The sequence below is a fragment of the Rhinopithecus bieti genome, unplaced genomic scaffold, assembly GCF_001698545.2.
Source record: "Rhinopithecus bieti isolate Rb0 unplaced genomic scaffold, ASM169854v2 scaffold_76666, whole genome shotgun sequence".
Classification (NCBI taxonomy): domain Eukaryota; kingdom Metazoa; phylum Chordata; class Mammalia; order Primates; family Cercopithecidae; genus Rhinopithecus; species Rhinopithecus bieti.
In genome coordinates this window covers 1,237,292-1,264,645 of record NW_016829831.1, presented here as the reverse complement: position 1 = coordinate 1,264,645, position 27,354 = coordinate 1,237,292, and the positions used below count along the sequence as shown (strand labels likewise).

The following is a 27,354-nucleotide window of genomic DNA, read 5'->3' as shown; positions in this document are numbered from 1 at the left end:
TTATACTTGATTCTAAATGTAAAACATCTCATAATCTCTTGTAGTATTAAGTCAATGTGTTATTATTTTAAAGTGTTCTGAGTTCAACGAGGCTCAGAAAATGCTGACCTCAAGACCTCTGAGGACCTCTGTCATTTCCAGAAACATGTGGACTTTTGCTTCAAAAGCATTTCGTGAGTAGTCTGTTCTGTGGGGTACATGACATTTATACGTCTCTAAGAATATGTGTTTGTGTTGAAATGCCTTATCTGTCTCTGCAAATGCTGTCAATACATCTGTGTTAGCACAGGACGTTCTAGAAAACAGGAAGCTTACATGTGATCTGTTCTTGTAATATGTCTAGGTCTATGATGTATTCTATACTAGTGGACCTCAGTTACAGCACAAGGAGACAAGGTGTAGCAATAGCATTTCGTTACTAGGAATTAACCTACACTTACTTCCTTATACACAACCAGAGGCATCCACCTAAAGAATGATGCAAAATAGACAATAAACACAGAGATTAGGCAGACACTATCACTCTAAGAGCAGGTGTTGGAGTCGCCTTGATTAGACTTTGGATCCTGGCTTTCCCACTTACCATGTGACCCTCATATCTCTGTGCCTCAATTTCCTATCTAATAAGAATAATAATGCCATAATCTCAGGTTGTTTATATCATCCAAATGGCTAATATAGGAGCTTAGTTCAGGACCAGATACAAAGAAAGATCTCAGTAAATGGCAACTACTGTGATTAGAACCACGGTACTCTGTTAACCAAAAATGAGAGACTGAGGCAAGAGTCTTAGTTAATCAAGACTTATTGAGCCAGAGCTTTAAGATGCACCCAGGAAAAACACAAGTGTAAACCAAAAATAAAATTTGGAAGTCCCTCATCCCCTAGCCCCAACCATCTGAATGGACTCCTTCCTTGTCCAGGGCACTCCAAATTTAACCTGAAAGACTGGTTAAGGCCATGACAGAAAGAAGGGTGGTCAGACATGCCTCATTATGTCCTCCTCCCTTTTGGAATTCAGGAAAAGCTGACCAGCATTGACATCAACACAGACCTCAAGTCTGATAAGAAACATTTACAATCTATTTTCTCTGAAGCCTGCCAACTGGAGACTTCATCTGCATGATAAAACTTTGGTCTCCACAGCCTCTTATTGTCATCCATGATATAAAGTTAAGAAGAGATTATTTAAGCAGATAGTCAGGGTACAGAAGTCCTTGAAAAGGTTTTCCTTTTAATGAAAAGTGGCCCTCAAATCAAAAAAAATTTTCTTTATTTAACAAAGAGCAGCCTGTAAAATTGAGCTGCAAACATAGACAAGCAAGCCGGAAGTTTGCATGGGTGAATACCAGCAGTTGTGCTAGTAGGAAAAGGTTACCCGGGACTAGGCATGTTCAAAATGGAAGCTCCAACTTCCTTTCTCTTTGTCAGCCACACATGCAGCAGACAACATGGTGCTGGCCAAGTGGAAAGCCTATTGCATAAAAAGATTAGGGTGGGGTGACCAGCTTTCCCCGCACATTATGTAAATGTCACACCTGGTCCAACCAATCTGTGAGCCCTACGTAAATCAGACACCACCTCTTCAAGTCTGCCTATAAAATCCAGTGCACTCCGATTCCAGGCTGGAATTCCCATTTGGGAGCCCCTCTCTCTCACAAGAGAGAGAGCTGTTCTCCTTTCTCTTTTTTTTCTCTATTAACCCTCCACTCCTAAGCTCACTCCTTGTATGTGTCTGTGTCCTTAATTTTCTTGGCACGAGACAACAAACCCCAGGTATTTACCTTAGACAGTGACGCTGCTTCACCCAGACATTCCTTTCCATTGATAACTCTTTCAACCAATTGCCAATCAGAAAATTTTAAGATCTACCAATAACCTGGAAGCCCTCCTACTTCAAGTTGTCCCACCTTTCTGGACTGAACCAATGTATGTCTTAAATATGTTTGACTGATGTCTCAGGTCTCCCTAAAACGTATAAAACCAACCACCACCCCAACCACCTTGGGTACATGTTCTCAGGGTCTCCTGAGGGCTGTGTTATGGGCCATGGCTTGTCTTAGAATAAATATTTTCAAATATTTTACAGAGTTTGACTCCTTTCATCAACACGAGTCACAGAAAACATCTGTGGCTTGTGCTCTCTGAAGAGGTTTTCAGGAGCTTAGTATTCATACATTTCCCTAAAGGAGAAAAGGCTATAGGAAGAGGGGAGGGCAAGTGTGAAGCAAATGGTGACATTTTTGCAAGACTTCAGTTAGTGCTCAGTAAATCTACGTTTTATATAAGATAAGGTGAATGCTTGAAGAAAAAGGGAGTAAATAAAGACTCAATCATGCAGATGTCTCAGGGTAGTGGAGGAATGATTGATCTCATCTTGTCTTTGTTCTGTACCTGGAACAGAAAATCCTGTAGCTGGAACAGAACAAAGACAAGATGATGTTCTGGTATCTGGAAGATAAATTTGTAATCCACACTGTCAGTGTGAAATCTAACAGACTTCAGTTTCAGGAGCTGGACTTAGACCTAAAGTTACAATTGACATGTCCTTGTTTTATGAGAGGATATACATCTTGAAAAGTTTCAAGGCTAGCAAAGAACAATTTGCGAGGGCAGCCATCTGGCCACGCTTGAGGCCTTTTGCCTTTCCATGGTGGGGGGTCTGGCTAATATACAATGTTTTGATGCCAGTTTGTGCAATAATAGCTACTAACCTGGGAAAAAGGATGGAGGTGCTTGGTGACTCATTGTGCAGGCTTAACTCTCCCTTTGGCGTAATAAGTTTGGGGATCTTGAGAGTTTTAATTTTTTTTTTTTTACAGCTCCTTGTCAAATATAACATTCTCCTTCACTGCCCTGACTTATTTTTATATAAAGTGATGGAACACCAAATATGGTGGCTCATGCATGTAATCCCAGCACTTTGAGAGGTCAAGGCAGGAGGATCGCTTGAGCCCAGGAGTCCAAGTCCAGCCTGGGCAACACAGCAAGACCCTGCCTCTACAAAAAATAAAAAAATTAGCCAGTCATGGTGGCGCGCGCCTGTGGTTTCAGCTACTCAGGAGTCTGAGGTGGGAGGATTGCTTGAGCCCAGGAGATTGAAAGCTGCAGTGAGTGGTGTTCGTGTCATTGCATTCCAGCTTGCATGGCAGAACAAGAACCTGTCTCAAAAAAACAAATGCGGAACTGTCTTTTTGTTATACTAATACATATAGAAATGTTGAGTATCTTGAATTAAGCAGCTGCTGTGATCGTAAAAGAAATGTTAGTTTTTTGGATCTCTGTTGAGATACTGTCTGGTTCTGGAGGAGATGCTGCTTATAGTTATGGTTCTTCTCAACTTTTCCTGTAAGGTACACAACATGGTTGTCAATGTTGATGCACATCAGCTGAACACCTGTCCTTTTATGTCAGGGTTTCTCACCCCAAAGAAGGTGTCAGGAAACCACTGGTCCAATTCTCCAGTTCCTAGGAAGACCATTTCCTAGGGTGTAATGACTAAAAAATTGGCATAGGAAAAAAAAAAAAAAAAAAAAAAAACTACACTCACCTTTACCTTTTTAAATTTTCAGCTGAGTTTGAATCAATATAGTTGAATTGAATTTCTGACCCATTAATAAGTCTCTGCAACTGACCTCTCTTGTTGAACGCGAGGGTTTCCTCTCATGTCAAAACATGTGAAGTGGGGACAGTCTTGTAGCCTGTTTGCTAGGAGCTGTCCACTCAGGCATGCTGCAGTCGTTTTCCCAATGCTTTCAGCCGGATAGGTCTCTCTGGGGCTGGTGAGGTAGAGTAAGAAGTTGAATGTTGGTCTGTACATGCTACATGCAAATGAGGGGCCACTGTCAACAGGGATTGCTCCAGTAATCTGACAATAAGTGCAAGACTATGACTGCTGCAGTAGACATGAAATGAGCCTGGGAGCACAACGAGCCACTGTAAGAGGGAACTCTCCTCAATGGCATTCCTGTTGAATGGCCCTGTAAATAGGGATTTTTGCCTTTAGGTCAAAATTAGGTCCTTAAATAATAGTACATGTTTCTCCATTAAAAAAGTCTTTCCTCTGGGTGCGGTGGCTCAAGCCTGTAATCCCAGCACTTTGGGAGGCCGAGACGGGTGGATCACGAGGTCAGGAGATCGAGACCATCCTGGCTAACACGGTGAAACCCAGTCTCTACTAAAAAAATACAAAAAACTAGCCGGGCGAAGTGGCGGGCGCCTGTAGTCCCAGCTACTTGGGAGGCTGAGGCAGGAGAATGGCGTAAACCTAGGAGGCGGAGCTTGCAGTGAGCTGAGATCCGGCCACTGCACTCCAGCCTGGGCGACAGAGCGAGACTCCGTCTCAAAAAAAAAAAAAGTGTTTCACAGTTATTACAGATACTGCCTGCTTCATCAACTCAGGGAGCTCAGGAGCGTCGCCACTGTGCTTCCCCACCACGTGGGTTGTAAGGGGAAATAGCCATTGCTGCCGCGAGGTACTCATAGGCTTGGAGGTTCTCTCCTTTTGGTTTGCACTTCCAGATGAGGCATCCATTATCTTTCAATGGACCACAACTGTGCTGGGGACTCTGGTGACCAGTCCACACTCATAACCGAGGGTCTTGGGTGGGGTCACCCGCCTGCCTTGTAATATGCCCTCTCTAACTTGAAATCCCTGGGAACAGTCTCTCTCTACCAAGAAAGCCTTAGGCTGTACAGCACACAAGCAGCTTTCACTAAGCCCATCAAAACGAAATGTTCAGTTGTATTCTTCTCCAGGGCAAGGGGATGCCAACTCACCTAAGAAGGCTCCCGCTGTTGTTTCACAAACTTCAGGGTAGTTGTTTCACATATGCAGAGCAAGCCTTCTTTTAGCGCTCTCTTTTTACCTTTTCTTACCTTTTGTTTTAAGTGAGCACCTTTTCTTCTTTAGTGTCTAATCTAACAACATTCTTAGAAACAGGTATCTATTCACCGGGAATGGTGACACATGCCTGTAGTCCCAGCTACTCGGGAGGCTGAGGCTGGAGAATCTCTTGAACCCAGGAAGTGGAGGTTGCAGTGAGCTTAGATCGTGTCACTGCACTCCAGACTGGGCAAAAGATTGAGACTCCATCTCAAAAAAAAAAAAAAAAAAAAAGGAAACGTGAAACAGTGTGTATCTTTTGACATTTCCTTTAGGTTTCTTTTGAGTTTTTTGTTGTTGTTGTTATTCTCTACCCAAAAGAATTGCTGACTTACTATGTGATAAGGTCATCCATTCTCTCTATCTGTTCTGTTCCATGATAAAAATCAACCACCCCTTGTGGTTGAACCCACAGGTTGAGTATTTGAGATCCACAATCTTAATCAGAAGTTATGCAATTAGTGATCATAATTAACATAAAGCCGCTAAGCAGAGAATGATCCTCTCTGCTGGAGGGATTGTGTACAGGCCTCCTGAACCCAAGAGGGAGTTCCTCCAACAACACAGACTCTCCTTCATATTATAAAGAGGAACAGAATGTGGGCAGCTAACCTCCTGTTGCCGGCCCTCACCCCGCCCCACCCTGCAGCTTAAGAATCCTAGAACAAAAAGTCTGAAGCACACATGCCCTGCAGCTTTTACAATTCACACTCCTAGAAGAGACACAGAATAAGGAGATAAATAGTTGAATTTCTGCTTAAAATCTCGCACACTAGTGACTCCCAGCCTTGTTTTCCAATGTGGGTAGAAGAGTACAGCCTTCAAGGCACTTAAAGGCCAACCTAGTGTTTTGAAGCCTGCAGACGCACATGCTGAACAGAGGTGAAACCTCTAAGAGACAATTCCCGGTGAACTGCTCACCCAGAGAGTAGGAATGCCGCTCAGCTGAGAGCACAGAAGCCCAGCTGCTACTGCTCACGTGAGTCAGGGGGTTTGGTTTCTCCTTGTAGGACTCTGCCTCTCAGATGTCACTACTGTCACTTGCCGGGCAGTCTCCCAGCTGAGGCAGTGCGTGTTGGACATTTGGAAATGTTATTTGCATCCCTCCTCCCTAAAAAACCTCCCTGAGTAGGAAAGAGGATATAGAAGGGGATACGTTTCCTCCAGGACATGACAAGCATAGAACCACAATTACCCCTAAGAGGAAATATTTCATCCAAATATGACAATCAGAGGCTGAAGACGTTGTGCAAGGGTCACAGACGAGTTGGGGTCTTGGCAAGGCTAATGTGAGATGGTCTTTTCTTTGCGTTTTCTGTCTATGCTCCCTCCTCTAGGCAAATTAGAGTCTTTCTGTGGTCTTCAGATGGCAACACAACATGGATCTGGAATGTGCTGTGTCCTGGGCTTTGAGAACATATATCCGACCCTCTTTATTCACAGATTCCATCTGCAAATTTGTAAAATGTATTTACAATTCTAAAATCAATCGAGAGAAACTTTTCTGGTCATGTATGGACATGCACAGAATGGCAGAAAAAAAAATTTACTTGATCAACATGCAACTCCCCAGCTGAGGTGGAATAAGGCTGGAATTGAGCTATTATTATATTGTCATTTGGGTTTATTGTTCAACTTCTGCTGGTCTATTTGGATATTGTAATTGAGCATAACAAGATGAGAATATTAGGCCAGGAATTTTTGCCCCAGTTGCAGAAATGTATTTAACATCCCGTGACGACCCATTGCAGAGTTATTTGGGAGCCAAAGCAGAACTCTCCCTTCCAAACAGAGGAGTAGTGGGTGCTTTTTTAAGGAACAGCCTCAAATGTGGGAGCAGGGCTTTGCCAACCAGCTACTGCTCTCTTCTCTCAAAGGAGACAGTCAAGTTCAATCTGCACACAATTTAATTCACAAAGACTCCAGCTTGCAGGGTAGGTGGGGCAGCTTCAAAACTTCTGGCCTCCTGCTTTCTCTTCTTCAAGTGGGCACCTAGTTTAGTGCTTTGTGATACCTGAGAAATAGGACCTGATGCTGGAGAAGTGGGCAGATGGTGTGAGGCGCATCTCAGACTCTGTGGCCTGCAGTGAGTTGAGAAGGAGGCTTCATCTGCAGGGGGCACCTGAGGCAGGCAGGCACCTGGTTGGAAAGTGCCGTGAAGGGGTGCGGTGCTGTACGAACTTCAGCCTGATGCTCACATGCACACCCAAGAAGTTGCTTCCAACCAGCTTATTGTGCCTGAAAGCAGAGGTAATTTCTAGATTCTCCCTGTTAGAGAAGAGGGGCCTCTTCACAGCCAAGGGTCTCACCATTCCAGTTCCTCTTCCATAAATTGACAAACTCCTGCCTCTTAGAAGTGGCTGAGCTGGGGCAAATAGACTGATTCCATGGTCAAGCTCTTCTCAGACATGCATTAACACATGGCAGGATGAGAAGTGACTTTTATTTCTTCTTTGCATTTTTCATTTGTGTATATGATAGATTAGTGATTATAGATACTATTTTATATTAAAATACATACGTGTTATAAATTATATTACATATTTTAACATGATTTTTATTCATTGAAAATAATGCATTATACATACCATTTTGTATTCAGGAAAACACATTTAATTTAAAATAAAGAGTACAGCATCTGCGATTCTGCAAAAGGTAGAGTTGGCATGAAGCAGGGGTTGCAATCCTAGTCTCTGATAAAACAGCCTTTAAACCATCAAAGATCAAAAGAGACAAAGAAGGCCATTACATAATGGTAAAGGGATCGATTCAACAGGAAGAGCTAACCCTTCCTGTTTATTAAAAGTATCCATATCAGAGAAATCAGCAGAAGAGAGAGATCAGAAAAATCAGCCACTGGATTTGGCCAAGTTGAGATTGTTGGTGGTCATAGAATGAAAGACTTCGGTTGCTTTCCATCTTCTTTTCAGACAAGCTGCCTCCATGTTCTCATTTTTCCTGATGTACCTGTTAACTCCATAGAAACTTTCTCATGGCAGGCAATAATCACCTCCCTGCATTAGATCCTTAGGCCTCTTCTCATCTAGCCTTTCATCAGCATTTGACACTGTTGACACTCTTTTTAACTTCTTTCTTGGCCTCTGAGCTGCAAAATCTTATTTTCCTATTAACTGCCTGGCTGCTCTTTCAAGCACCTTTGGCCTCTCCGTGGCAGTTCTGTGTTAAAGCTGTCCAAAGCTTTCGGTGCATCCTTCTTCTCACCTTAGATTCTCTCTCCAACACCATCTGCATCTGGGGTTAATATCACCATTTAAATACTAACAACTCCTATATTTATATTTCCAGTTCTAATTTCTCTTTGAGTCCATTCGGCTGCCTACTTACCTCTTTGCTTGGATGCTTCAAAGTGTCTCTCAGTTCAACATTCCTAAAGGCAAATTGACGTTATCCTTTCCACAAAGCACAGTGAGCAAATTGGTTCACTTCCTCTGTCTTGTAGTTTAGTAAGTGGCACTGGCATCCATTCTGTTGCCCAAGCCAAGAACCCAGTAGTCATCCTCACCATCTCTTCTTTTCTCTCATGTCAATTTTATCAGGAAGTCTCACTAATTTTATCTCTTACCTATCTTTTCTCCACCTCTACTACTACCACCTTCCTTCAAGCTATCCTTATCTGTCACCATGGCTACTACAATAACCTTATTACTGATTTTGCTATTTCAAACATTGTTCTCAAGTTCTTTGATACATTTCTCATCGATCTGTGAAGTCTATGTTCTATTCCCATGAATCTGCATGCACTTGGGACTGCACTGATCAAAAGAGTATCATTAAAGTAGCATCATGTGCCTTTGGAGCTTGGTCATAAAAAACAATGCAGCTTTATCTTGCATTGTTTTTTATGACCATTCATGTTAGGAGGTGGAACATTCATGTTAGGAGCCCTGAGATCACCATGCCATCAGAAAACCAAGTCATACGGAGAGATCAAGCGTAGGCATTCTGGTTGGCAGTTCTAGTCCTTGTGTTATCTTAGCCAAGGCCCAGACAAGTGAGTAAGCTAGCTTTTTGATGATTCCAGTCCCTGGCCTTCAAATCACTCCCCAGTTTTTGATTCTTCCCATCTCAAAGCTCCAGACATTATAGAGCAGCTATCCACTTTCTCCTTCTACCTTCCACCCTCATGGCCTGTCCAAATTCCAGAAGCATAGAGTCACTTTGCATAATAACAAAGTTGCTCTAGGCTGATGTATTTTGAAGTAATTAGTTATGCAGCAACAGTAACTGAAACACTGATTTATCTTATTTATCTTTGTACATTTCTATTCCTCTCAATAACCTTCCTACTTAACACTCTTCAATTATGTCCCGACTGCTCTTAGGCTAAATATCAAAATTCTGAATCTAGCCTAGAGGACTCCATAAGGCTTCTCCATCCTCATCTTGCAGCACATACTGTTTTCCAGCCACACTGGCCTGCTTTGAGTTTTCTGAATTTGCCTTACTCCTTCAGTGATTTGCACCGTTCAATGCTCTTTGCTCATCTCTTCTGCTATTAATGGAAATTCATCTTCAGCTCATGGATTAATTTGGCTTCTTCGGGGAGACTTCCCTTCACCACACAGTCTAGGTCAACACAATCTAAAATGAATTGAAATGAGAAGCATGAATATACTTACATGGTATAATACTATGTGAAAGAACATATGATTTACGAACGCACATTGTAAGCCCTAGCAACCAGTAAGAACAATACAAATAAAGCAATGGAGTTGAGATAATAAGCTCGACAGAGGAGAGAAACAATGTAAAAATAATCTAAAAGAAGTCAGGAACTGATGAATAAAAAAGCAAAAACAGAAGACAAATGGGAAACAACAGCAAGATGGCAGACAAAAGCCAACAATATCAATGTTTACATTACAAGTAAATGGACTAAATAGCCCAATTAAAGGCAGAAAGTTCCAGACTGGATAATAAAAGCAAGTTCCAACTGTATAACGTTTATGAGACATACATTCAATAAAAAGACATAATTAAAATAGAAAGATGGTAAAAATATACAAAGTGTACCACATAAACTTTATTTGTTAGAAAGCTGGAGCGGCTAATATTCTAATATTAGTAGCAGACAGTGTGGATTTTAGGACAAGAAGCACTGTCCTGTCAGAGAAAAAGAAAGACATTTTATAATGTTAAATCGGGACAATTTGTTAAAACAGGAACAATTCTATAGAGTACATGTACTTAATAACAGCTTCAAAACACAATAAGTAAAAACTGCAAGACATGAAGTGAGAAACAGACAAATTGCAATTATAATTAGATATAATTTAAATTTTCTTTCAGTAATAATACACAAAAACTCTGCCTAATATAGAAAACTTAATAGACATGGATAATTGACTCAAACTAATTGACATTTACAGAACACTTTACCCAATAACCATATAATACATATTCAAGTACATATAGGTCTTCTCCCTTCCCCCACCTCTCTCTCATCACCCACTTTAGGGGAAGCCATGCCATGAGCATCTATACTGAAGCCCAACATGGGCATCAAGCAAATGAGCATGGGAGTGTATCCTCCAGTTCCAACCAAGTCCTTTGAGACTGTGGCTCTGGTCACCAGCTTGACTAACAGCTTATGAGACAACCAGATCCAGAACCACCCACCTTGGCTACTCTCAGATTCCTGACCCTCAGGAGCCGTGTGAGATAATGAAGCAAATGCTCATTGTTTCAAATATCTAAGTTTTGGAAGATACTTTGCCATTCAGCAAAATATAACTAATATAGGTAGTCACAGGCGAGCTTTTGGGAATAATGGAAATGCTGTATATTTTAACAGAGGCATTGGTTATACAGGTTTATGTCTTTGTCAAAAAATCATAGATCTGTGAATTTCACTTCAGATCTATGAATTTCACTGTATGTAAATTGTAACTCAATACCATAAACTCTGTATATTAAAATATTTAGATTTGGAAAATTTCATCCAGTGGAAAAGTTCATGAAAAGTGAGCATTGGGTTTTAGAGATGAATTTGTGGAAAGTTTGGCGTATTTCAGAAATTTCCCAGGATTATGCATGAGTGCATAGTCAAAAAATATAGTTGCAGGATTTGTATGTAAGTATCCAACAGGCAACACCTGGGGTAATCCTGTTAATGTAGAGGAAGACATGATCTCAAATGGACCAGGGAAGTAAGACCTTAGCATGTACCAGCCACCTGAGTGGCAGGTACTATTGATTCTCATGTTCTACCCCATGTTTGGTCACTTGTGAGCAGACTCTTCAGTTCAATTCTCTGGCTAGTTAATTTGATCTGGGAGTCACACCAGAAAACGTTTCTGAAAATAGGTAACTATTGTGAAAGTATAATCCTCAAATTGTTAAAATCATGATTCTCATGAAGTTAATAGTGTCTGTCGAAGTTTAATTAATGAAGGTAGCAACAGGATGTCAGGACTGAGTCCATAAGGATCTGAGAAACTGGTATTTACATAAGATGTTAAGATAATATTGATAACTTGGATACAAAACTGCTTAATGTCCTACAGTGTAATAAAACAATTTCTGTTGTGTTTTGTACGAGATAGAAGCAAAAATACCTCCCATTTGTCAGTTTTCTACAAGATAATCTTTAACTTTACAGGTGGTAAAATAGCTATGCCAGAATTGTTAGTTAAAACCCCATTTTTTTTTAAGAGAAAACAATGATCCTTATACTTGCTTACTAGAAATATGTTCTAGTTCTTTTTGCCTTATTTTAAATATTTTTTCAAGCATCAGTACATTTTATGCTTATTCAACTTGCGGAATAGCCTTATTCAGGTTGGGAATCCTCAGCTCATCTTTGTCTTTGGCATTCCAGAGAATGAATGTGTTTGGGAAGTTGTGTCAACTGAGCAGGGTATACAGGAAGGGAGAGGAGACCACTGAAATGGTCCAGGTTATAGTTAGATAGTTCCTGCCACTGGTTAGATCAGGAGAGTTAGACATTGATAGTTAGATAGTTCCTCATGCTGGCAGTGGGAAACAAGAGAAGAGGACATAGGAGGGAGATGCTCGTGTTATTGGGAACAATATTTGGCTCCTGGTAGAATGTTAGGGGCAAAGGAGAAGATTCTAATGTGTTGAGTTAGGGAGCCACTATGCCATTGATAAAACCAGAAACCTGCTACAGTGCTCCAGGTGGGAGCCATTAGCATCAAAGGCGATTCTAAAATCTGTCCTGAAACCTATTCTATCCCTTGTTCTGCATGCAGAACAGCTCTTGAGGGCCTGTTGATAGGCCCAGGGAAACCTTGGCCCAGGGCCAAGGAAGGACTGGTGTTCCCTTTTGGTTTAGCTCTGCTCACGGAGAACTGCCCAGAGGGTCCAGGATTCCAAGTCACTCTGCAAGCTGACACATGTGAGACATAGGAAGTTGTTGGGACTACAGAGTCCAGGGACTCCAAACCCTGTTTAACTACCACACTTGAGGGGAAGAAGACCCTGCTTCCCAACTAGTCAGCTGGGTAGAAGGCTGAGGATTTTTGAAAAGAGGTAGTTGGTTTAGCCTCGCTTTCTTTAGAACAATATTGTGGTTTGAAAATGTGTGCAACCTCCTAGCGTCATGATTTCCTTTTGTCCCTGACAGAACTGTCTTCACACTGGAAATAAAAGTATGGGACAGGCTTGAAGCAGAGTTGTGAAGTAGAAGTTTGCTAGGAATCAATTTTTTACTGAAAGCCCCAGGCAACTCTGATTAATTTGGTCTGAATTTGGTCTGGGAGTCACAAGTAGAGAAATACTGTTCTAGGAGCTCATTCAGCTAACACCTCTCTCACCTAGAGGTCGTGCGGAGAAAGAAATGTGTATTGCATTATGATTCATAGTGTACCGTGAATGACTAACAGGAAAAGATTCCTTTCAGCCTCTCATGTCTAGTTAAATTTCAGCAGGGACAAACCTTTAGCTCAAAGGAATGCATTTTAGTGGTAGTGGTGGTGGTGGTAGTGTCTTCCCAGGTCCTCTCAAATCACATCACATGGTGGAGGGACAAAAAGAGGCAGGTAAAGAACAGCATTTGTTCTACAATTAATGAATGACTAAATGTCCTCTTGAACATAGTTTATATTGGTAAAAGCCTCTCTGCTATATGCGTTAGTAAAAACAACAACATCGTTTGCTGATTTAGAACTCTTCTTCTTTTTTTTTTTGAGACAGAGTCTCACTCTGTCTCCCAGGCTGGAGTGCAGTGGCGCGATCTTGGCTCACTGCAAGCTCTGCCTCCCAGGTTCACACCATTCTGCCACCTCAGCCTTCCGAGTAGCTGGGACTACAGGCACCCGCCACCACGCCCCGCTAATTTTTTGTATTTTTAGTAGAGACGGGGTTTCACTGTGTGAGCCAGGATGGTCTCGATCTCCTGAACTTGTGATCCGCCCTTAAAGAGCTTCCAGATGTTTAAAAAGCCATGCCTTATGACTGTATGAGTATAATTTTATAAAGTGCTTTCCCTACAATATCTTACTAAATCCTTTCAGCAATCCTAGAAGTACCATCGTTATCTTTATTTTGCATATTCAAGTTCTGAAAGCCTGGTTTTCTCCAGTAAGTAGTAGAGCTAGGACCAAAATCCAAGTTTTGGTTGAGTTTTCAGCCCTGAACCTTTTCATAGCTGCCTCTGACTTCATAGCTCACTGCATAAAGCCTTCTCCAGATCCACCCTCTGTCAGCATGGTCTAGTCTAGCCTGTCAGGTATTTTGCCCTCCACAGGAGATCCTATTCTCAATGTTTGTAAATATTTAGCTAACTCTGTAGCAGACATCTGGTTTCATAATGAGAAAGAGCATTTTTGTTTTCATTAGGGAAAAAGATCATGACTGGGAGCAATAACAGCAGTTTTCATCATGGAGGAAAAGAGAGTGAGACTTGAACTTGAAAAAGTGAAGTGAAGCAGTGCATTTGGCAGGTGGAGGGTGGGGAGGAGGGAGAATAAAGACAAGTCAGGAGGAGAGAGAGGAAAAGGATGCACAGAGAAAGAGGGAAGAGGCAAAGAGAAAGGAAGGGAGCCTGGACAGCGGAGGAGTCTCCTTCAGGAACCAGAGTTGAAGTGAAGTAGTGTAATCCCCAGATGGCAGATACAACATTTCTCAGCACAATGACTCTGAACAACTTAATTCATTCTCAGGGGAAGTGGTTACATGGGAAGTGTAATGTGTGCTGCACATTTGCAATTGTGATACCATCAGAAAGAGGTACTTGCTGTGGAAAGAACTTTTCAACCCCTCTACGTAAAGACCCTTGGAGAATGCATTGTCAAAGCAGAGTCCTGCAGCCTGAAAGTAAACAGCATCTACTTAGAAATACAGTGGCATGCAAACTTTCCCCAGATCAACAGTGAAGCCAGTAGCCATTACCTTAATAAAACAAAGGGGCATTGCTGAGCTGTCAGGACGCAACAGAACACAACAGAACAGCCCCGGGTGAATATCAGTAAATTAGGTTTATCTGTTTATTCTTAGTGATGGGCAGTTGCGGCAGATAACCAAACCTTGTACATGTCCTTTATAGCTCTGTCTGATGAGTCTGGGAGACGGTGTCTCGCTCTGTCACCCAGGCTGGAGTGCAATGGTGCTATCTCAACTCACTGCAACCTCTGCCTCCCTGGTTCAAGTGATTCTCCTGCTTCAGCCTCCTGAGTAGCTGGGATTATAGGCACGTGCTGCCACACCAAGCTAATTTTTGTATTTTTAGTAGAGAAAGGGTTTCACCATGTTGGTCAGGCTGGTCTTGAACTCCTGAACTCTTGATCCGCCCACCTTAGCCTCCTGAAGTGCTGGGATTACAGGTGTGAGCCACCACGCCCAGCCTTTTTTTTTTTTTTTTTTTTAAGTGATTTTGGGGCTAGTTTTATGGGCAGAAAAGACTCTTCATCAATTTATTTTGATTTTAAAATTACTATTCAATTTTTCAAAGTTAGAAATGTAAAAAATCTAGTTTATTATAAATTGAAGACCACCTTAAAATCATATTATACCATTTATATGTCTAGCACATTTTAACAAACTTCAACACTAGGTTATTACACTTACAAATTTAGCTAACTAAATATTTTCAGATATTTTAAACTGCATTTATATATTTACTGTATTTGATTTTTCTTCTTAAGAACTTTGACTAAAACTTTCCCAAGTAATGAATTAATTCTTACAAATTTAAGTTCTCTTAGAAATTTTGATGCTACATATAAGCTTAAATATTGGTTATAAACTTAGTAAGGATTTCACTTAAAATCGCAAATCTAAACAATTTCCAATTATACCTATTTAAAAAAGAGTTGCAGGACTATTATTCTAATGGGTCAGTATTTTAGGCATTACAAATACATAATTGCAAATATATAGATTCCTTAAATTATACCATGGTCTTGATTCTTATTACATGAATGTGTGCATATCTTTCTACCCAGGTCTAAATACTACTGAATTCAATATGAGTCTTGCATTCTAAACACTTCAAAATTCTTAATGGGTATTAAAAAGTGACCCAGTTGCTTATGGGTAAACCTTATATTTGTCTTGATATTTGGTCACAAATTAAAGGTCATTCTACTGACAAACTACTTGTATACAATCTACAAAACAAATAGCATGCAATTCTCATTACAGCACACGTGTTCAGACTTCAACAAAGCTGTTTGAAGTCTACGTCATGTCCTGAGTCAGAGAAGCCCCCAGTTGCCACATACAGATACTTAGTACTGTCATACAGAGAGTCACATATCTACTGTATTCCACCTGGATCTTAGCACTCAGACAAACAAATTAAGAAAGTAGCCTCCTTTGCAGAGTGGTCTGGGGGTATTACAAGCTGCAAAGTCATTCAGGGTTTTATGGTTAAGAAGTGAGATGATCTGTAACGACCCCTCACAGAGATTCTGTTAAATAACAAGTGCCCAAAAGCTACTTGGAAAAGGAGTAGACTGAAGAGAAAATGATAGAATCAAAAATAGTTTCACCATGTTAGCCAGGATAGTCTCGATCTGCTGATCTCGTGATCTGCCCGCCTTGCATAAAATGAGCCGGGCGTGGTGGCGGACACCTGTAGTCCCAGCTACTCGAGAGGCTGAGGCAGGAGAATGGCGTGAACCTGGGAGGTAGAGCTTGCAGTGAGCCGAGGTGGTGCCACTGCACTCCAGCCTGGGTGACAGAGCGAGGCTCCGTCTCAAAACAAAACAAAACAAAACAAAACAAACAAACAAAAAAATAGTTGTAATTTCCTGTTAGAATCATCTCCTTTGCTTTACTCTTGCACGTGTAACTATGGAGGAGATTGTAAATATTCCCTTAGCTAACTGTACTTAATATTGTTACTCTTGATCGACATACCTTAGTAACTGTGTATACATGACGCCTCATGCATTAGTCAGAGTTGAGAACAAAAATAGAGTAGCTCAAACAAAACATAGGTTTATCTCTCCCTCATATAACAACACATGGGTAGCCAGGTGCTCTAGGGATGGTAGATGGATCTGCTTCATGAAGTCACTCAGAATCCCCAATTCCTCCTATCTTGCTGCTTTGCCCTGTGTGGTCCTCATCTGGCTCACCATTGATGCCACCTTGCAGTTCACCTGGAAGAGAATCTGTTTCTGCCAAAACTGTGCTATTGATACTAGATGCTTTTAATGGAGAGGTTAGCCAAGAACTTTGACATTTCTCTTATAGGTAATATAATACTTCTCTCTATCGAAATATTTAGTTTAAAATTTTATTCTGCTACAGTTTTAGCAGTAGGATAAAAGCTTAGTTTGCAGAGGCAGAAATTATCCTGTATTTAGGCGAAGTGAGCTATCTGTGTGCTATGATTAGACAGGATACCAAGAAGTGATTTCCTTCCTTAAAATAACTTCTCTTATATAAATTTCCACCATCAACTACCCATTCTTCAGCTCTCTCAATTTTTCTTATTCCTCTCATGGAGGGATTGCGTGTATTTAATTACTAACTTTACTATTTTATATAATCTATGCTCCAAAATGGTTAGTCTACAATTAGTAGAGGGATAAGTCTTTAGGGTTGGAAAGAAAACCAACAGTTATTAAGGATCTACTATTGCTGGACCTCATACTAACCCTTCTTACTTATTATGTTATTTATACCACCTAACGGTTTGATAATATCACCTAATATGACCACCCCCATCCCCGCTTTTTTTTTTTTTTTTTTTAACAGATAAGGCATCTATGACTTATATAGAGTTTAGGGGATTTTCCTCAAGATAAGACAGTTAGAAATCTCTTGGGTGGGACAGTAGTTCTAGGGGAAAAGGAAAGATCAGAAAGACAGGTCAACTACTTTAAGTAAAGACCTCTGGCTGAGCAGGTCATTGTGTATTCCCGGAATTTGTCACCAGCTAGTTGTGTGGTTTTGGACATACCCCTTCACATCACCTCAATGTCACCTTTGGTAAAGTTAAAGAATTGGTTGTAGATATTCTTTGAATTCTCTTTTATTCAGGCTTTCTACAGCCCAAGTCTCTCAATTGTCGACTTTTACTTAGAATTTTGGGCAAACACTAGCTGATACAATCCATTTACCGAGAAGTTTATCTGATGACATTTTCATCAAGTTTCTAAAGATGCTATGTTGTCTTTTGGCAGGTTTTGGAAAGTGTTCAAGATCTCCTGTTTTTTTTTCACAGTTGGCCCTTGAACCACAAGTGTAAAACAGAGCCGTGCTGAGAGGCTCAGGCCCTCTGGCTGATGTCACTAGGCTGAGGGGCATTGGGGAAGAGAACAAGTTTCTCCCAGATTCAAGCAACTGCAGGTCCTGGAACAGGGAGTAACTCCTTTCCTCAGAAGCTAAACGTTAAAAGTCTTTTCTCATCCTTACCAATTTGGCACATAAGAAATATAGTCATTTCCTTAAATACATTTTTATTAGGAGGGTACTGAACATTGTGTTTATTGGCCATTTGCATTTTTGGTAGCTTATAGATTTTTAAAAACCTCTTTAGCTGGGTGCGGCGGCTCACTCCTGTAATCCCAGCACTTTGGGAGGCCGAAACAGGTGGATCACCTGAGGTCAGGAGTTCGAGACCACATGACCAACATGGTGAAACCCCATCTCTACTAAAAATACAAAAATTAGCTGAGTGTGGTGGTGGGTGCCTGTAATCCCAGTTACTCTGGAGGCTGAGGCAGGAGAATAGCTTGAACCTGGGAGGCGAAGGTTGCAGTGAGCCAAGACTGCCCCACTGCACTCCAGCCTGGGCAACAAGAGGGAAACTCCATCTCAAAAAAACAAACAAAAAAACCACACAAACAAAAACATGTTTGTATTAACTAGTAAAGTCTCCTGACATATTAAGAATATTAAAGACTGGCATATAATGAGGTTTTTGTTTGTTTGTTTGTTTCCATATGCCTTTTAATCTGTTTAAGGCTATAGTCATTTACTTAGACTGTAGAATAGATAAAGAATAGTTACATCTTTTGTTCCAGAAATTTTCAGATTTTGGGGGAATATTACTATTCCTAAGGTTTTATTGACATATAAATTTAAAAAATATTGTGTAATGAGAACTCTATATTTTGTTGGGCATTTTATCATGGTTACTAGGTTAAGTGTCTGTTTCTATGAACATAGGACTTAACATATGACTTGGAATACAGAACATGCGTAGTAAGTGTTTCTCAAGTAAATAAGTAAAAGTGTATGAGAAAGAAATGTGCTCTTTACATGTTGTCATAGGAGTCACCTTAGCACTAAATGGATAATTAACATCCAGGTTCATCCTTGGGCTTGGCACAAATGGGCTTGAACAACCTGGAATATGGATGGTTGATAATAGGCAATTAGGTTTAAATTATACCAGAAAACTGAAGACCATTCAGAAAATGGTTACAGATAATTAGAGAAGGTTGCATTACAGAGGAAAAATCTCCTACAGTGAGAGGCAATTGGCCTCACATGCCTTTACTGAGGCATACATTATCTCATAATTTCCTTTTATTGCACCTTCAATATTTTGAAGGGTATTCATTGTCTGAATTAGGCTAAGATGTCATTTTTTTTTTACTGGAGTTAGAAGAAAGATTGAATAACCCCTTATGTTTATCTGGAACATGTCTTTCTGTGCCGTTAAAAATCTCAGAGTCCTTCAGAACCTTTCCCATGACCCCTCATTGAGAATATCTTAAAAATATGTGTGTGTGTGTGTGTGTGTGTGTGTGTGTGTGTGTACATAGGAAAGAGGGAGCACTCTGATGAACGCAGAAATATCTGAAGATTATCTTTTGGTTTAGGGCATTTAGTCTTGCATCACCTTTTAAGTCTTATGCTATCCTTGACTTTTGAACAGAACAAACTTCTAGATTTTTATATGTTCAAAGTTCTGCCTTTGCAGTATTTGAGGTCTGTTTTCCCAGACTAGGGACTGGAGTGTTTAATCATCACTGTCATGTAGACCTAACATAGAAATACAAATGCAATAAGACAAATGTTGAGAAATTAAAGTCAGAAACATATTTGTTGTGATACATGTTCAAAAATAATATATTTCATTACAGGAAATAGCAAATCCAGAGAAATAAAAAGAAGGAAATAAAATCATCTGCAATTCTACGCATGCAGATGACCATTGCTGAGATTTTGGAGTCCTTGTTCCCTAGACATGTTTTCCTATGTCTGTGTGCACACGTGTATGGGATGTTGCATATGTGTATGTGTGCGTGTGTTTACACATGTATTTGCAGGTGTGTGTTGATTATTTAGTATACATTGAGTCATGACGTATATTACATTTAAAAATTCCTTTCTTTATGGCTTTATTGAGGTATAATTGACATATGAAAAATTGCATACGCTTAAATTGTACAATCTAAGTTTTGTCATATGTATACACACCAGTGAAACCCTTACCACAGTCAAGATAATGAACATACCCATGCTGTGTAAAGTTTCTACACCACTTTCGAAGTTCGTCCTTCAACTTCTCCCACCTAATCCACAGGCATCCACTGACCTGATTTCTGTTACTATAAGTTAGTTTGCATTTTCTAGAAATTGATACAAATGGAATAATACAGCATGTGCTTGTTTCTCTCTGGCTTCTTTCACGCTGCATAATTATTTTGAAATTCATCCATACAATTGCATTTCTCAGTACATCCATACTATTGCATTTATCAATATGTCATTCTTGTTGATTGTTTATCATACTCCCTTATTATCTTCTTAACATCTATAGAAACTTAGTGGTGTCAACTCTGTTTTTCTTGATATTAGTAATTTGTGTCTTTTTTCTTTTTTCCTCAGTCAGGGTGGCTAGAGAGTTATCAAGATTATTAATCTTCTCAACAAAGCAGCTTTTGCCATCATTGATTTTTCTTTATTGTTTTTCTGTTCTATTTCACTGTTTAATTCATTGATTTGTATTATTTCATTTTCTTCTGTTTTCTGTGCTTTCTTTGCTCTTCTGTTTCTAGTTTTTTAAGGTGGTAACTGATGATACTGATGTATGACTTTTATTATTTTCTAATGTACGCCTTTAGTGTTGTAAATTTCCCTCTTTAGTGGCATATCCCACATTTTGATATGTAGTGGTTTTGTTTCCATTGAGTTCACAATACTTTCTAATTCCCCTTTTGATTTTTTGTTTGAGCCGTGGGTTATTTAAAAAGTGTATTATTTGGTTTTTGCACATTTACAAAGTTTCTAGATATTTCTTTTATTGATTTTGTGTTCTAATTCCGTTGCTGTCAACGCACTTTGTATGCCTTGATCCATTGAACTTATTGAGACTTGGTTTTGGGACTGGAATATGCTCTCTCATGGTAAATGATCCTTGTATACTTAAGAAGAGTGCTTGTTCCAGTGCTGTGGGGTGGAGAGTTCTGTAAATGTCAATTAGGTCTAATTGCTTAACAATGGTTTTCAAATTTTCTATATCTTTACAGATTTTTCTGTTTCTTCCATCAATTTCTGAAAGAAGAATATTGATATCTCTGACTATAACTCAGGATTTCTCCATTTCTCCTTTCATTTTTATCAGTTTTTTCCTCATGTGTTTTGAAGCTCAATTATTAGAAGCATAAACAGCTAGTCTTGTTATATTCTTTAGATAAATTGACCCCTTTATCATTATGGAATAACTCCCTTTATTCCTGGTTATCTATAATGTATGGAATAACTCTCTTTATTCCTGGTTATGTATAATTTTACAGCAATATATAATATGCATTTTTTGTCTAATCTTATGATAGCCACTCCAGCTATGTTTTGATTGGCATTAATATGGAAAATCTTGTTTCTTTCTTTTGCTTTGAGTCTTTTTGTGTCTTTGTATTTAAAGTTGGATTCTTGTTGGCAGAGCGTTGTTGGGTTTTCCTTTTTTAATCCAAACTGAGAATCTCTACCTTTTAGTTGGGGTGTTCAGAGATCATTTATGTTAATGTGATTATTGATATATTTGGGCTTAAAGTTCTTCTCTTGCTATCTGTTTTCTATTTGTCCCATGTGTTCTTTGTTCCTCATTTATCGTTTTCGTGTCTTATTTTGGATTTTTTTTTTTTATAATTCCAAATTTTCTCCTTTGTAAGATCATTCTCTATAGCTCTTTGTTGTGCTGTTGTAGTGGTTTCTCTAGGGTGATTCGGAGTTAGTATACATCTTTAAATAGCACAGTTCACCTTCAGGTGATATTGTACCAATTCACTGATAATTTAAGAGCTTTACGACAGTCAACTTCCATTTCTCTTCTCTGGCCTTTGTGCTATTGCTGTCATACATGTTGCTTCTACACATATTATAAAACCCACATTACATTGTCATTACTTTGGCTTCAAACAATCAATTATCTTTTAAATAATTTAAACAATAAGAAATAAAAATCTTTGTATTTACCCCATAGCTACCATTTCTGGTGCTCTGCATCCCTTCCTGTGGATCAGATCTGTGTCTGGTATCAGTTCTTTCTACTTGGAGGACGTTCCTTTAACATGCCTTGTAGTACTTGTCTGTTACTGACAAATTACTTCAGCTGTTGTACATCTGAAAAAGTCTTTATTTCGTCTTTACTTTTGAGCGATATTTTTATTGAGTAAAAGGTTCTAAGGTGACTTTTCTTTCAGTTATTTAAAGATTTCATTCTGCTGTCCTCTTGCTTGCATTGTTTCTGATGAGAAATCCGATGTCACCCTCTCCCTAGTTCTTCTATAGTAACATGTTTTTTTCTTTTCTCACTTTCAAGAGTTTTTCTTTATCACTATTTTTAGTGTTTGAGTTTCTGGGACTTCAGAGTTTTATGCTTTTCATCAAACTTGCAATATTTTGGTCATTATTTCTTCATATAACTTTTTTTCTGTCCTTCTGTTCACTCATTTCCTCCTGGAACTTCAATTACACTTACATTAGATGACTCGAAATTTCCCCACAATTCACAGACGCTGTATTTTTTTTCGGATCTTTTTTCTTTCTGTATTTTATTTTGCGTAGTTTCTATCCCATACAATATATTTTTCATCTGAAATGTAGCTTTTATCTGTAGGTGTTTTATTTAGGTCTTTTTTTAATCTGCCATATCTCTGCTTAACACAATATTTCATCTAGATTTTTTCACATATAGAATTTAGATATAATAGCTGTTTTTGTGTCCTTTTCTGCTAATTCTACTATCTATGTCAATTCTTTGCTAGTTTTGATTGATTGATTCTTCTCTTTATTAAGGGTAATATTTTTCTTTTCCTTTTACGCTTGAAAATTTTGATTGTATGCCAGACAATGTTAATTTTAACATACTGACGGCTGAATATTTTTGAATTTCTATAAATATTTGAGCTATGCTCTGAATTACTGTTATGTTGCCCTGAAACAAGTTTGACCTTTTTGGGTCTTACTTTTAAGTTTCTTTATGTGTACCCAGAGTGACATTTAGTCTGTGGTTAATTTATACTACTATTGAGACAAAACTCATGAGTTATGTCGTTTTCCGTTTTGAATAGTGGGCACAGGTACTGTTTCTGACTGTGTAAGAGTTGTGGTGATTGTTCCCTCTAATCTTTCTGGGTGGTTCTTTCTTTGACCACAGATCACTTCCTCAGAAGCATGAGCTCATCAGTACTGAGTTGAGTAATTGAAGGACTCTATAGATATCTCTGTAGTGATCTCCTCCTCACTACTCTGTGAACTCAAGCTACCTTAGCCTTCCCAGAGTCCCAGCTCTGATTCCTCATCTCAGAGAGACCACTGGACTTCATCTCTCTTCCTCTTCTCTTTGCCACAGATCAGAAACTCTCCAGGCAGTAACCAGGGCAATTGCCGGGCTCTTTTTTTGCTTCCCATCTCTCAAGTTTCACTGTCGTCCATTGCCTGATGTTCATATCTTGAGAACCGTAGATTCATATGTTTTGTTCAGTGTTTAGTTGTTTAAGTCAGGAGGGTAAATCTTGTTCCTGTTACTCTATCTTGGCTGGAAGTAGAAATCACAAAACTTGTCCTCTAAACAAAGTATATCACAAACATTTTCTATTTATTTAAATATTATTACTCTACATCATTTTTGATGACTGCAAAGTATTTTACTATTTAGAAGTACCATAGATTAATTAATTCTTTATTTTGTATATTTAGTTTTTTCCTACTATTATTACAACATGGTGAATGAGTGGCTAAATGTTTTTGAACATCCATGATTATCTCAACTGTATTAACAGAAGAGAAATTGCTGAGTTCAGGGGTATTTTGATGCAGATTTCCAAATTATCATCTAGAAAGGTTGCACCAGTTTGTATGCTTATTATCTCTCCAAATATCTGGGTATCATTATTATAAATTTTTAAACCTCCAAGCTTCATGAGTACAAATGGCACATTTATTGGTTTTAATTCGTATTTTTATTTATTTTGGTGTATAATATTTTAATTAGTTAATTGAAAATCTCTGTACTTTCTTTTTGAATTTAGTTTATATCTTTTGCATATTTTAAAGTTTAGATTGTTGTCTTTTCTGCTATTAATTTATAAAATATTTCTGTTGAGTGTGTGTGTGCGTGTGCACGCACGTGTATGCATATGTGTGTGTTTGCAACATTTTCATCAGTTTTTTGCTTGCTCTCTATTTACGGTATTTTCAGATGTGATCAGATTTATTTGGTCTTTCACATTATGATTCCTATCTCTATCATTGAGTTTAGAAGGCCAATATTATTTCTACCTCATTACCAAATAAATACTTAATTCTATCTGCTTACAGATTTAACTTTTTTCTTTTTCCTTTTAAATCTCTAATCCATTTGGAATTTAATTTTCTTACTGATTAAATTTTCTTACTGATTGTTTTATATGTTTATATTTTATAATGATAATATTAAACCATTTGTAATGCTTGCATTAAATATAAAATGGTCATAACACCATTTATTTAAAACCTATTCTTTCTCTCAGGTTTGATATACTGACTTTTTTCATCATGTTGATAATCTTGTGATAAATTCCTATTAATGCTCCATTGGTTTCTAGATCTTTTATTCTGTTCTTGTAAGTCGTCTGTCTCCTCCTGTGGCTGTTCTATATTATTTTAATTACTGAAACTTTATTGGACAACAGTAGGCTCAAAAGAGAGTATCTGTAGGAATATCCACAGAGGAATATCTGTAGGACAACAGTAGGCTCAAGGAGAAATCATCCGTTCTCCTAACCTTTTACTATTTTTCATATTTTCCTGACTGATCTTATGTATTTCTGGAAAATTGAGAAGCAATGCAGATTTTGGATAATAGTGCAGGCTTCACTTTCATTGTGCCTGGGTTCAAATCCCAGCTTCTTAGCTGCCTGGCAATGTGACCCAGCAAATTTATTCACTTCGACATGGCTCAGTTTTCTTATCTGTAAAGTGAGGGTAATAGTAGTCCCTATATTAGAAGTTTATTATGATGATTGTGTGGGTGGAACCCGTGTGTGGCACACACAGGCACTTACTGAGAAGTTAGCTTTGCCATTTTCCTTTATTCTTCACTTTAATTTTAGAATTATTTTGTCAACTTTCAAAAAAGTTCATTATGAATCTTATTACTGAGTCTTCTCTAGAAGCATGACATGACTCTTCATTCACTTGTTTTCTTTTGTGTCTCTTGGGAAGTTTTGCATTTTCTGTTGTGTATATATAATATTTGTACATAGTTATATATATATATCTTGCACAATTGTATCCACATACTCTCTAAGCAATAAGGCCAGCAGAAAATATGTGGGTATGTTAGACTATAGTTATCTCTGAGTATTAGGGTATGAGAATTTTTTCACTTGTAGTATTCTATACATTTTAAAACTCATTAACTGTGCATTACTGATATAAATCAATAGTTTTTAAGTGACTTTTGTGCCCCATGACTCTGGTGCTATGTGCTTCAGACCGAAGGGCAGTGCCTGTTAGATGTTATGTGTTACATATTACACAAGTACATTGGCAAATAAACTGTTGCTTTAAAACATGTGTCATCAATTTCTAGAGAACTGTACACAACTTTGAAGCAAAACAATTTCAAGTGGATGACTAAAATCCTTCCTGAAAATGCATGCCTGTGGTCCCTGTGAAATCACCTTTTTTCCCCTTTCCTAATCTCCTTTCCCCTCCTAAATCTAAATTTTCTTGTAATGTTTCAAAATATCTGGACTTGACCTCAGAGGGCATTCTGTGATGCATATTGACAGGACTGGGTAATTTAAGCAAAACAAAGGACATCTTTAATTTTTTACCAGCCCCAGATAGAAGTTTCTAGAGTTCTAGGTTTTAGAAGAAATACAGCCATGAAGGAAAATGTTGACATTTATTTCAACATTTCAACAGGAGGAAAGAGTGAGAACACGATCTACAGATCAGCCTTTCCTCTCACATTCTTACAATGGGAGAAGCAGAGAGGGTATTTGAGACACCAAAGCATGAAAGCCACGACACAGGGAAAATACTGAGAACGTAACCTACAGATCAGATTTTCCTTTTATGTTCTTACCGTGTCATAAGGCAAAGTGCTTGTTTGAGATTTCAGGGCACAAGAGCCACTACAGCAGGAAGGCATTGCGTCATCGGAACATTTCTGATCAAAGAGAAGACTGTCTGCACAAAGCATGGGGTGCTGCCCAAGGGGTCCTTCACCCACTGTTCTCACAAATGCTTGCCTTTGCTATCACAACTGCTATTGCCTGAAGGATGCTGAGTGTCCCCTCAGGGTTCATAGAGATCTGTCTCCCTGAGGTCTCTCAGACGCCACTGCTGACCAGTAGTAACTTGAGGAAGACCCCCGATTGTGAGGGCATTATGGTGAAATGTTGCTTTCTTGACAAAACAAATGTGTTTCCTTCTGATCCATGAATAAAATCTGTTGAATAAATAGAATGAGCATGTAGAAGGGAGAGACTTTATGTGATCAGACTAGGGAAAGGGTGCTTTTAATATCTGTGGAACAATCTGTAAGACCGGACGTTTCCTCTGATAACAGAAACTCCAGAGTTATAACAGAAATGGCTTCCTGACATCACAGACACTAAAAGGCCTTCTGAGTAGGAGTAACAGTTGAATTTTTGACTACTTTGTAAGGGAAATAGAGTACCAAAAAAAAAAAAAAAAAAAAAAATCATGGAGATCAAGTCGTTTCTTACTAGCAAGTACCCCTGACTTCTACGTATTTGTTGTTAGATCCACAAAGAATATAGTATAAGTTCATTTTCTATCAGCTATTAGGGATCTGTTGTGCCATAACAAATTACTCTAAAATTTAGCAGCTTAAACAGTAAACCTTTATTATCTCACATGGCTCCTGAGGGTCAGAAATCTGACAGTGGCCTAGCTTGGTGGTTCTGCCTTGGGGTTGCTCATGAAGTTGTGATCAAGCTGTTGACTACACTTTGTCATCTCTGAAGACTCGACTGCAACTGAAGGACTTGCTGCTAGGCTCACTCATGTGGCTGTTGGCAGGAGGCTTCAGGACCTGTCCATGTGGAGCACTCTCTGGGGCTGCCCTCGAGATGGCTTCTCTCAGAGGGGGTGATTCAAGAGAGAGCGTCCCAGATGACCACAGGATGCCTTTTATAACCTAATCTTGGAAATGGCATGTGATCACTTATTCCGTATTATATTGATGACAAAGACCTGACCTGGTACAGTGAGAGAAAAGACTGCACAAGGATGTAAACACCAGGATGCAGAGATCACGGGGGCCATCTTGGAGGCTGCCTGCCACAGCTATTAAAGGTACTTTTTGTTGACAACTCACAATTTCTAGCTACCCAGTTGCTCATTCTTTTGCTTAAACTATTCAAGGCTGGTGGGGGACACGTGAACCCTGTTAAAATGTGAAAATATCTAAATGTGTTTTATAGAAACCATTGAGTAAACCTGTTTTTTTTTTTTTGCTTAGTGAGCAAAAGACGGATGAGGAAGGAAGGGGCAAGTGTGTGTGTGTGTGTGTGTGTGTGAGAGAGAGAGAGAGAGAATATAAAAATCTAATTTTTTAC

The 27,354-nt window shown here is 39.0% G+C and overlaps 1 protein-coding gene across 2 annotated transcripts in view; it reads left to right on the top strand.

Moving 5' to 3' along the window:
• Positions 1–27,354, top strand: part of IL1RL1 (interleukin 1 receptor like 1) — an 88,265-nt gene that overhangs the window by 21,137 nt on the left and 39,774 nt on the right. Inside the window, exon 1 of one of the 2 annotated variants that reach the window (XM_017864988.1) lies at positions 27,050–27,091. The exons of the other annotated variant lie outside the window; for it this stretch is intronic. The gene's annotated coding sequence lies outside the window, so the exon portion shown is untranslated. Of the gene's footprint in view, positions 1–27,049; positions 27,092–27,354 lie in introns of those variants that run through there. 2 annotated transcript variants of the gene reach the window in all.